Source organism: Festucalex cinctus, chromosome 20 (genome assembly GCF_051991245.1).
Source record: "Festucalex cinctus isolate MCC-2025b chromosome 20, RoL_Fcin_1.0, whole genome shotgun sequence".
NCBI classification, from domain to species: domain Eukaryota; kingdom Metazoa; phylum Chordata; class Actinopteri; order Syngnathiformes; family Syngnathidae; genus Festucalex; species Festucalex cinctus.
Genome location: NC_135430.1, coordinates 5,922,526 through 5,934,597, shown reverse-complemented (window position 1 = coordinate 5,934,597; position 12,072 = coordinate 5,922,526). Strand labels below are relative to the sequence as shown.

The 12,072-nt window shown below is 37.7% G+C and overlaps 1 protein-coding gene across 1 annotated transcript in view; it reads left to right on the top strand.

Annotated features, from left to right (window-relative positions):
• LOC144009393 (cadherin-12-like) overlaps positions 1 to 12,072 on the top strand; it is a 221,921-nt gene that overhangs the window by 110,544 nt on the left and 99,305 nt on the right. The window lies entirely within an intron of this gene.

Genomic DNA, 12,072 nt, shown 5'->3' with positions numbered 1-12,072 from the left:
TTGGAAAGGTATATAATTAACACATTGACTGACAGCCATTTTCACTGAAGCAAACCCCTTCACTCCCAGCTATTTTAATGGATTTGGACTGATTTTGCAAGGCCCACAGAATATTGTGTTCGATTTGTTATAAAAACATCGAACCTACCAAAAGAAAGATTAGCATCTCTTCTTTTAACAAAGAAAGAAAAGTATATTTTTATCTGTTTGCGTTTTGCAGCAATTAGCATTAGAATATAGCTAAGTTCTAACCTGTTCAAAACACTGGGAAAAGAGCTTGTTGCAACATAGCCCTGGTTGCTCTCTTATACTCTGCTGCCACCTGCTGGCCGTTTTTTGTAATAACTACCATTGATTCAAGCGTTCTCTTCATTTCAGAGGCTGCATTAAAGCTTTCTGTATGCTCCAGCATTTAAAAAAAAAACAAAAAAAACAAACAAACAAAAAAACATATAAATACGTCTTTGGGATCAAATGCGGTAAGTGCCGTAAATGCTATAAAAACGGCTATAGCGTAGATTTCAGTTATTCCGGGGGTGGTCACGAACATAAATCTGCGACGAGGCGATTACCGTATTGTCAGACGACAAAGGGAATCGCAAATTAACTTGAAATACAAAATAATGAGACAATTTTCAAGCGTCAGTGTCTGAGTAGCTACATTTCCTCGGGAAAGGAAATTTAATTGGTTTAATGTTGAAAAATTGGGGAGAAAAAAACAAACAAACAAATGGGAAATAATCTCCGATCTTTTCTTATTCTTTGTATTTTGACAAAAGTATGTCACTGATATGTTGCAAACGCATCTGGAAATTGTGAGGAATTTTTTTTGGGGTGGCAGGGATGCACAGTAGCACACAAAAATTGGCTGTAAAATGTTGCTTTTACATACCATTCGAATGATTCGCACACTGGCTGATCTCCTGGAAATATCTTTTCGAAACAGGAAGTGGTTCCTTTTTTTTTTTTTTTTTTTTTTTTTTTTAGCTTGTTCAGGCCCGAGGTCATACTAGTACACTTTAGGCGGTGTTCTAGTTTTGGCATCCTTCAAAAGATCAGCTCCTGACTCATCGGCGGCAGCGTCTCCAGTCGTCACCTGACACATTTAAATAGTGCGAACCGCGCTCGTTGAGTCACCAGTCTTAAAAAATGCAAGTGGATGGTTTTTGCTGTTTGCATTCCCTATCTCCACACGTGGGAATCATTTGTTCAGCTCTGACAAAGAGCTGCGCACTCCACAAAATGTACTGTACTATTTATTACTATTTGGAGGGTGCATTATTTAGCCAGCATGGGCTGCAACCGGAAAGTCGAAGGTAACAATTTAAGAGCTCGCACTCCATAGACCGAATCAACGTCTCTTCAGAGCGCCGCAACTTGTGATTTTTTTTTTCAAGTCGTTTTTTAGTTTTATGTTGCAAGAAAAAATGTGACTTGTTTTGTTCTAACCACGGGTCCTCGGAGAGTGAGTGCTGAGAAGGATTCATTTCAATGGGGAATTTGGGATGCGAGCGATGCACTATACGTCGGAAGGTAACAATTTAAGAGGACGGCGGATGTTATGTCTCCATTGCTCACAATTTGTAAACTAAGAAAGTTTAATGCTGGAGAAAAGCATACAGTATATTTCAATGGATTGTTTTTTTTCCGCTGCCTCGGGTGGCCACTTTAGAAGTTAGCAACTTGGCAAGCAAAAGATAGAAAGCCAGACCATACTAGTTTATGAATTACGGCCATGGTGCAGCAAGTCTGTGTACTATTATGGAGTACCTGTGTCCTTTGTGGATGGCTGTTTTTAAAATGCTTTCTCTGTTTTTTTTTTTTTTGTTTTTTTTTGTTTTTTTACTACACAGTATGTTTTTTTTATGTTGACATTTTTTTTTAGTTTTCTTCATTAAAACTAATGCTAAAACTAAGAAAAAATTAAATGAAAGTGAAGCATTAAAAATCTAAAACTAGTTAAAAAAAACTAATGCTAAAACTAATAAAAAATGAAAGTGAAGCATTAAAAAACAAACTAGTAAAAACTAATGCTAAAACTAATAAAAATTAAATGAAAGTGAAGCATTAAACTAAAACTAATTTTAAAAAACCCTGAAACATAAAAAAACTAATACTAAAACTAATAAAATTAAATGAAAGAGAAGCATTTAAAAATAACTAAAACTAATTTTAAAAAACTCATGCTAAAACTAATAAAAAAAATTAACCGAAAGTGAAGCATTAAAAAAAACAAATTAATTCTCCTCAACTCAACTTTATTTATATAGCGCTTTAAGAACAGGCGTTAATATATACAAAGTGCTGTTTTTTTTACAATAATTTTTTTAATTTTTTAATAAAAAATACTGCTAAAACTAATAAAAATTAAACGAAAGTGAAGCATTGAACTAAAACTAATAAAAAAACGAATGCTAAAACTAATAAAAATTAAAGTGACACATTTAAAAAAACTAAAACTGATAAACGAATGCTAAAACTAATAGAAATTAAACAAAAGGTTAGCAATAAAAAACTAAAACTAATTAAAAACAACTAATGCTAAAACTAATAAATTAAACAAAAGTGAAGCAATAAAAAAAAAAAAAACTAAAACTACTAAAAAACTAACAAGCCTGCTCTAAAAAGTCATTAAAGCTAACCACATTAAAAGGGAAATATGGCCCAACCTAAAACACAAAACTCAAAACAAAAAAATAAAAAGGAAAACTCCCAAACAATTATAAAGCTGGTCGCAAGTGCTTTTGATCCCTCGTCATTCAATTCAATTCGCTGGTTAGCCTAGCATCAACGCCATCCATGGCATCACGTCAGGCACGTTGCGAATGATTTAAAAAGGTGTCTTTGTAAATATATAATAGCGCACCTATAAGCGTATTTAACGCCGCTACGGCACGGCTGACAAATTCAATATTTTTTGCCATTTTTTTCTTGTCGCTCTTTGATCTGCTGGCGTTAACACCGTTAGTGCTGCATCGCAAACAAATGGAATCAGCCTGCTTGTGATTCTGAGTGATGCTGACTCCTCCCCCCTCCCCCCTACGGGCACTGGCACGAGACCGTCGGGCGTAGGTGTGAGGGGAACATTGAATATTCTGAAGCCAATTGCTCTTTTACGCTCGCGTCGACGTAGCGACTGGCGTTTCCGCCACTCCAGTCGTGATGGAAGCTCACTTCACTTCGACTTGGACTCGCCTCTCATTTGCACTCAGTCTTCTTTGCAGATGTTTTTTGGCACCGTGTGCTGCTCCTTGTACCGCCTGGGCTCACCACTCATGTCAAAATCTCAATCATTTCATTTTTATTTATTTTTGTTCAATTTTCATTTTGTTTATTCACACATCGACAAAAACAAAAACAAAAAAAAGACTATATAAAAACACTTGTAAAATTAAAATAATTTTTGTGCAGGGGAGATCAGGAAACCCATACCGGGTTCATAAAAAGATCTCACCTCAATCTTCATATATTCAATATTATATATTAATATATACATAATATTATATATTTATATTCAAAACAGAAACAAGTATAAAACAACGTCAAAAAATACACAGTACGTTACAAAAAGGACTTTATAAGAATTCCAATAATAAATAAATAGATAAATTAATTAATTAATTATAAATAAATAAATAAATAAAACGTATTTTATGTTAAAACATGCAAAGGAATTTCTCCAAGGGAGTGGAAAACATATTTGAAAACACTTTACAATAAAATGTAACTTTACGTTGAAATAAATCTCTCATTGAATCGAATTTAAAAAAAATGACACTGTCTTGTAAATATAAAAATATCATAAAAGACAAATAAATGGTTTAATGAAGGCTAATTAATCTGAAAGTTAATTGTGTTGATGTATGCCTTTAATGGGCGTGCCCTATTGACTGGTGTCAGGGTTACCTGTTTGACATCTATTAAACACGACAAAAAGGAGAGAAGACACTCAGTTCAAGGCTCGTGAGGAGAGAGGAGAGGAACTGACTGATACAATTCACTCATGCACTCTCTGAAGATTCCTCTCCTCACCCTCCCATCAGTAACTCTGACTTTAGCTCCAACGACCATGCAGTTTGTTCACTGTCAGCATCTTTTGCCATTCTCCTTGCAAGTGTGTTCATTTTGTAATTTTTGTGTTTGACTTGTTGAGTTTTTTTTCAAGTTTTTTTTTTTTATCTTTCTCCATTGAAATGAATGGAAATGTCATTCATCCGTTGAAACCCACTGATCTGAATAACGGAATTGGAGAACATTTGAGACTATACTTAATAGAAATAACATGATTTATGATGTTTTCAGTTTGTTAAACATAAACAAGAGGACTTCAGACCTTATACTAACTACCTGCGAGCTGCATATGTCTCATATTTGATACACTAGTCCGCTCGTGAGATGGGAGGAGCAAGATAGCCGCCCTATCGTTTCAACGGCTTGCACGGACGGGCGTGTACGGGCTATCGGCGATCCAGTCATATATTCAGATGAGTGGTTGAACACCGCTTCATGTTCCTTCCGGCGTGCGCATCTTGGCCACCAGGGGGCAGTATAATACAGACTTAAAGACACAGAGACTAATTTCATAACTGATTAGTTTAAGTTTCCAGAGCATAAAGATCAGTTAATTAGATTGTTACGACTGTCAATGCTACATGTTTTAGCCAGTCTATGACGTTTTTCTCTGTTTGTTAGCATTTAGCTAAACTGACTTTATTAACTCATTCACTCCCTGCCAATTTCACTGAAGCAATCCCTTTCGCTCCCGGCTGTTTGACTGGATTTTGGTTGATTTTGCAAGGTCCACAGAATAGTCTATTCTATTGCTGTAAAAACATGGAACCTACCATCTTCTTTCATAGTGTATTTGTATTTGTTTTCGTTTTGTAGCAATTAGCATTAGAACATAGCTAAGTTTCATCATTATTCACAAACCTGTTGTAAACACCGGGTAATAAGAGCTTTTTTACAACATGGTCCTGGCTGATCTCTTATACTCTGCTGCTTTAAGCAACCTCTTCATGTGAGAAGCTGTATCAAAGCCTTCTGTATGCTCTAGCATTAAAAAAAAAAAAAGAAAGAAAAGAAAAACGTATAGATAGGTTTTTGGGAGTGAACGACAAAGTATTAAAACACTTATTAACACGTTTTTGGGTTTGAATGAGTTAAGGCGTAGTAGATATGCAGGGTTTCCCACGGGAAACTTGGGGTCAAGGAAGGACTGGGAACAAAATTCAGCCTGGGAAAATATTCATGAACGGGGAGGTTGATGAAAGACATCCAGCGATTACTATTCCCAGTGAATAGTCATCCAAGAAATGGAAGCTCACTGGTGGAGGATATAGTGGTTGGAAAAAAACAAAACCCAAAAAGCAATAGCAAAAGGTGGCATGTCTTGATTAGCTCGTGGTCCACATTAGCCGGCGAGCGGCGGAGTAGCTTCAGGTTTCTATTGTGAAGCGCGAGAGGATGCCTCCATTCGGCATCAGTGGCGGTGCACTGAAGGTGCACATTTGCATATCAAAGGGCACGGACGGGAACATGTGTGGAATTTCAAGTTGACGGGTGTTGCGATGTGCACCCGGCGCACGAGAGCATGAAAGGGGAGGAAAAAGGGAAAATTCCGTCGTCGATACGCTACCTCGGATCGTAATGAGAAGCTTGAAAATGCGAGCGCAGGTGCACGCCCGCCCGCTCGCCTCTCAGCCAATGGCGTAAAAGTAGGTCAAGCTCCTGGGAAAAAAAAAAAAAAAAAAAAAAAAAAAGTCGCACAATGACTTCCTGGGATATTTCCCACATGGCCTCTCCACAGCCAGTTTGATGCTTGATGCCTGCTCATTAATTCAAAACTCATTGTCGCCCCCTACTGGGTGCGTGTTACTCCTGCTAAATGACACACGTACTGAGGGAAGGACTCCTTCAAATAAAGTCAAGTCAAGTCAAGTCATATTTACTTGTGTAGCACTTTCAAACAGCCTTAACTGTCAAAAAGCGCTTTACAGAAACACAACAAAGGACCAAAACTACCAAAATTCTAAATAAATAAATGACTAAAAGTGAAAATAAAAAACGGATATAAAAAAAATATATAATTCGAAAATTCTATCCAAAAAAATATATAAATGGAAATAAAAAGAACAAAAAACTAGAGCTGCAGGCAGCTATAAAGGGCCCTCGCAACCCGGGCCACGTTGGGGTACTTGCACGTTTGGGGTATTGGCACGTTGGGATACTGGCACATTGGAAGCAGAATTTCTTTGAAAATGACATAATAAACCTTTACATGTGGATTTGTATTTTTTTTTGCCAGGTGTGACGAGTGTGTAAAGCTTAATGAGTTTTGGTGAATGTTAAGATCTGCAAAAATCAGCGTCCTTTTTTATTTTTAGGCAATCAGTTGCCCTGATTGGTATTTTTTTTGTAAAAGTATATATCCTGTATACATCATGGTTCGTTGTACTCATTGCACAGTATTGCTTGCATTGTCCACAGAGGCTCTCAAAAATAAATTAAACAAAATAAAAAAGTACATATGTTTGGATCGGTCTGATGCCAGTGAACATTTTGAGTGGTGGAAAGTAAAATAATATTCATAAATGACTTAGTTATCACACTTAGAATGAGTTTACAATTTTTGTAAAAATACCGTAAGTGGGGTATTTTTTATTTTATTATTTTATTTTATTTTTATTTTTTTTATGCCTCAAGGATTAGGTGGCGCTGTATTTATAACTGAATTTTGTCATGGAGATACCTTCAGGCCTTGACTATAAATAAACATGTAAAGTTTGGGATTTTTTGGAGCATGTACCGTGGAGTTATTAAGCATATCTTTCATTCACAATATTGCTTTTAATGTTCATAGAGGCTATCAAAAATAATTCAAACTAAATAAAATACATATGTTTGGATAGGTCTGATGCCAGTGAACATTTTGAGTGGTGGAAAGAAAAAGAATATTCATAAATGACTTTGAGACAATGAGTTTCCAAATTTTGTACAAAATACCGTATGTGGGGTATTTTTTATTTATTTATTTATTTTTGCCTCAAGGGCTAGGTGGCGCTGTATTTCTAACTGAATGTTGTCATAGAGATATCTTCAGGCCTTATAAAATATGTCTTATAAAAAGAAGTGTGAGACTTTGACCAATATGCATTTCTAACGGCATCTACTCAATGACTGCATGTCAACGTAGTTATTGACTCCAGAGCGGGAGAAAACCGCACAACTGACTTTTTGAACGCATGAAGTTGTCCAAAATTGCCTACCAGACGAAACAAACAAGATTTGTGGATCCAGTTCATCCTCCCATCGACTCATTTATTGATTTCTAAGAAGCTTATGTGGTCGCATTTGTACATCCACAGCGTCTATTTCTCAAGGAAATAAGCTTGAAAGCTGCAACGGCAGCCTGCCTACACAACGCAATAAAAAATAAATTAAAAAAAAGCAAACCTGTCGTTCGTCATTCCGGCATCCAGCGGCACAGAACAACAATCCACCTCTCGCCACCAGCGTTCAAACGTATTTGTGGTTATACGACCTGAGAAGTTGTTAGTCGGGCAGGCCAGCTGCGATTTCTTCTTTGTAGGTTGGAAGATTAGCGAGCGGGAGGCAAAGCTAACGCTGATCTTCCACGTGTAAAAGGAGAGCTCCACACTGTGAGCAGCCGTTTCTCTTTTTTTTTTTTCTTTCCTTTTTCTACCGGTGGACATGAATCGCGAGACGGCTAATGAGGCCGAGTGCGTGGCCCCCCCGCTGGCCGACCACCCGGTGCCGCCGCCCCTCAGCCACCTGCGCTTGGGCACGTGCTGCTTCGCTATCGCTAGCTGAGCTCTGTGTCAGGACACCATACGTTACGTACAACCCCGAGAAATTGTCAATCGGCGTTGTTAAACGAGGTTCAAATTTGTCTAGTTGAATACTTTTTTTTTTTTTTTTTTTCACACATTGATATGCTGCAAGGAAAGTGGGAAGTCGGATTAATCCTGCTTGGATTGTCCCAGTTCTGTAAACAACAAAGATGGTTGATTCCGATAAATTGTTTGTTGTTCTGGTTTGCGCAATCATTCCAAATCACTTTATGTTGTTCTGGGGAACTATGTCAATAACTAAATTAAAGTTACAGGAAATAAATATCTGTTTTAAATCTTGTAAATGTTTTGCCTTTCATGGGTTGCCTCACAGCCGGGTCACCATTGTCAAGTGATGTCAGATTGAAGATGGTCGGTGATATCGGAGAATTCTTCTGACTTTGCAACTCAGATCTCCAAATTCAAAGGGGCGACCCCGTGTACACCTCCTGGTAGGAAGTCAGAAAAGTCCCACTTTCCTCGAATGCAGCAGTAGTATTGGTTCGTCCCCATGTGGGTCTGTTTTTTTTTTTTTTGTTTGCTTTTTTTCCAAACAAATTATTAACCAATCTTAAGTGCTGAAAATGCCATGACTTGCTCTTTTTAAAAATAAATTTTTTATAACTAAAAATAATATATGTGAATAAGCTAAAAACAAAAACAAAAAAAAAAACTAAGGTATATTTTAAATATATTGATATTTCACATTTTATTTTATAATTACTCTGGGTTTAAAAAAAAAAAAAGATTTCTAGTGCTTTCGGATGTGTGTGGTGATTGTTATTGTATTTCATTCATCAGTTTCATTTGAAGAAATCAATTCATTGAATATGTTATCCATCCATCCATCCATTTTCTTGACCGCTTATTCCTCACAAGGGTCGCGGGGGCTGCTGGCGCCTATCTCAGCTGGCTCTGGGCAGTAGGCGGGGGACACCCTGGACTGGTTGCCAACCAATCGCAGGGCACACAGAGACGAACAACCATCCACACTCACACGCACACCTAGGGACAATTCGGAGCGCCCAATTAACCTGCCATGCATGTCTTTGGAATGTGGGAGGAGACCGGAGTACCCGGAGAAGACCCACGCGGGCACGGGGAGAACATGCAAACTCCACCCAGGAAGTTCCGAGCCTGGACTCGAACCGGAGACCTCAGAACTGGGAAGCGGACGTGCTAACCACTCGACTACCGTGCCGCTGAATATGTTATTAGGGCCCGAGCAGCGACCGCTGCGAGGTCCCTATTGTTTTTCAAGGAATTCTTATTATTAGGGCCCGAGCAGCGACCGCTGCGAGGTCCCTATTGTTTTTCAAGGAATTCTTATTATTATTCTTCTTTTTATTTGTTATTATTCTTTTCCGCAAACAATCACATTTTTGAGACACTAAACGTGAACGAAAACTCACCAAACTTTACACACACGTCAGGCCTGGCGAAAAATTTGATATTTTAAAGTCGCCATAGGTGATAACAGAAAAATGGCTCCATAGCGCCACCTACATAGGTTAAACAGATCCCTGGCCCGCTACGAATGTCCGACGGCTATGAAAATTGTGTGGCACCTGTAGCACATCCAGATGAACAAAAACCTCTTTGATGTGTGTACCCTAAAATAGACAGGAAGTGAGATATGAGTATTTAAATGTCCAATTTTGGCCAATTTTTGCACATTTACAGGGGTCATACTTTTGCCTGCTTCTCCTACACGGTTAATCCAATTGACTTCAAACTTGGGATGTACCATCTCAAGACCTGGGACAACACCATGGTAAAAAATCTAAAGTTTTCGACATACTATATGACGGCGGTGGGGCATCAAATTTAGAGTTTCAAAACTCTTACTAAACGTAGTATTGCCGGTTGTATGTTTAACCTAGAGCTACGAAAATTGGTACACATATGTAACAGACTATGACCTACAAAAAAGTCTGTTGGTGCCATATGCTAAACCCAACAGGAAGTCCGCCAGAGGCGGGGCATCAAATTTGGAGTTTCAAAATTCTTACTTAATGAAGCATTCCCGGCTGTACGTTTCACCTAGAGTTACCAAAATTTAAAGACATATGTAACAGCCCTCAAGGTACAAAAAACTCTTTTTGAACCATATGCTAAACCTAACAGAAAGTCCACCATTTTGATTTACTTTGGAACGTGTTCCCATTTTTTTGGCCATTTCATAGGGGTCCTATTTTAACGAACTCCTCTTACAGAGTTTATCCGATCATCTTCAAACTTGGTGTGATTCATCTTAAGATGTTGAAGATGAAAAGTTATTGAAAGCTTTTTATTTCGCTGCACGCTGTTGTCGTGGCATGCACTTGTTTGCAAAGGAAAAAAATTCTTCTTAATGAAGAATTCTCAGTTGTACGAAGCAGCTAGAGCTACGAAAATTTGTAGACATATGTAACAGCCCACGATGTACAAAAAAAGTCTCTTGCTGCTTTGTGCTAAACCCAACAGGAAGTCCCGCAAGGGCCGGGCATCACTTTTTGAGCTAAAAAGCTCCTCTTTAACGAAGCATTCCCGGTTGTACCTTTCACCTAGCGCTATGATAATTTGGAGGCATACATAAGAGCCCACGATGTACAAAAAAGTCTTTTAGAACCATATGCTAAGCCAAACAGGAAGTCCGGCATTTTGATTTACTTTGCTATTTGTAGCCATTTTTTGGGGGCCTTTTATAGGCCTCATATTTTCTACAAAACTTATCAGATTGTCTTCATTCTTTGGCATGTTTCATCTGAAGTATTGCCGGTTATACGTTTAATCTAGAGCTACGAAAATTGGTACACATATGTAACAGACTATGATCTACAAAAAAGCCTGTTGGTGCCATATGCTAAACCTAACAGGAAGTCCGCCAGAGGCAGGGCATCAAATTTTGCATTTCAAAATTTTTACTTAATGAAGCATTTCCGGCTGTACGTTTCACCTAGAGTGACCAAAATTTGAAGACATATGTAACAGCCCTCGAGGTACAAAAAACTCTTTTTGAACCATATGCTAAACCTAACAGGAAGTCTGCCATTTTGATTTACTTTGGAACATGTTGCCATTTTTTTGGCCATTTCATAGGGGTCTTATTTTAACGAACTCCTCCTACAGAGTTTATCCGATCATCTTCAAACTTGGTGTGATTCATCTTAAGATGTTGACGATGAAAAGTTATTGAAAGCTTTTTATTTCGTCGCACGCTGTTGTCGTGGCATGCACTGTTGGCAAAGGAAAAAAAAATCCTTCTTAATGCAGCGTTCCCAGTTGGACGAAGCAGCTCGAGCTACAAAAATTTGTAGACATATGTACACATTTGTCCACATATATATATTTACATATGCATGTAAAAAAATTATGTCAGGCTAAACTAAATGGTTGATTAGGCCCCACACATTCTCACCTTACCATACCCGGCCCTCTTTGCAAAAGGTTTGAACACTCCTGGCCTAAACCTAGGTGTATACTCAAACTATGCACGCACATAAAGCCTGGAACAAAATGTGTAATTTAGAGGGTTCTTGTTTTGTTTTTTGTATTCCTTATATTTCATGTCATTATACTTGACACACTATTTTTACTACTCACTGAATCAGTTATAAGAACATTTAATTGATACAATCCAATCACATCCTAGAGAATTGAAAACACATTCAATCATGAGGTTGTTAAGACACATTTACTTCTGTAGCACTTAACCACAAACAAGTTGCGACATCCCCTGATCTAACCCTCCAACCGGGCAAGGAAAAACTTTCAGGGGTCATATTTTAACGAACCCCTCCTACAAAATTTATCCGACTGTCTTCAAACTTGGTGTGTTTCATCTTAAGATGTTTAAGATGCAAAGTAATCGAAAGTTTTTTATTTTGTAACACGCTGTTGCCATAGCAATGCATTGTTTGTCAAGTGCTGCTTTTTTTTTTTTTTTATACACATGAAAACTCATGAAACTTTGCAAACACATCAGACTTGTCATGAACATGAATTTTTTGAGATTTATTGTGCAATTTGCAATAAATAGCGCCCTCTAGACATTTTTATGAAGCATTTCCGATTGTATGATTATGCTAGACCTACAAAAAAGTATTATGTAGCCATTTGCCAAACCAAAGAGGAAGTCCGCTATTTTGATTTTATTTTGGGAATTATACATCATTTTTGGCCTTTCTCATTAAACTTTGCACAGACAAGCCATGGAAAAAACTAACATTTTAAATGG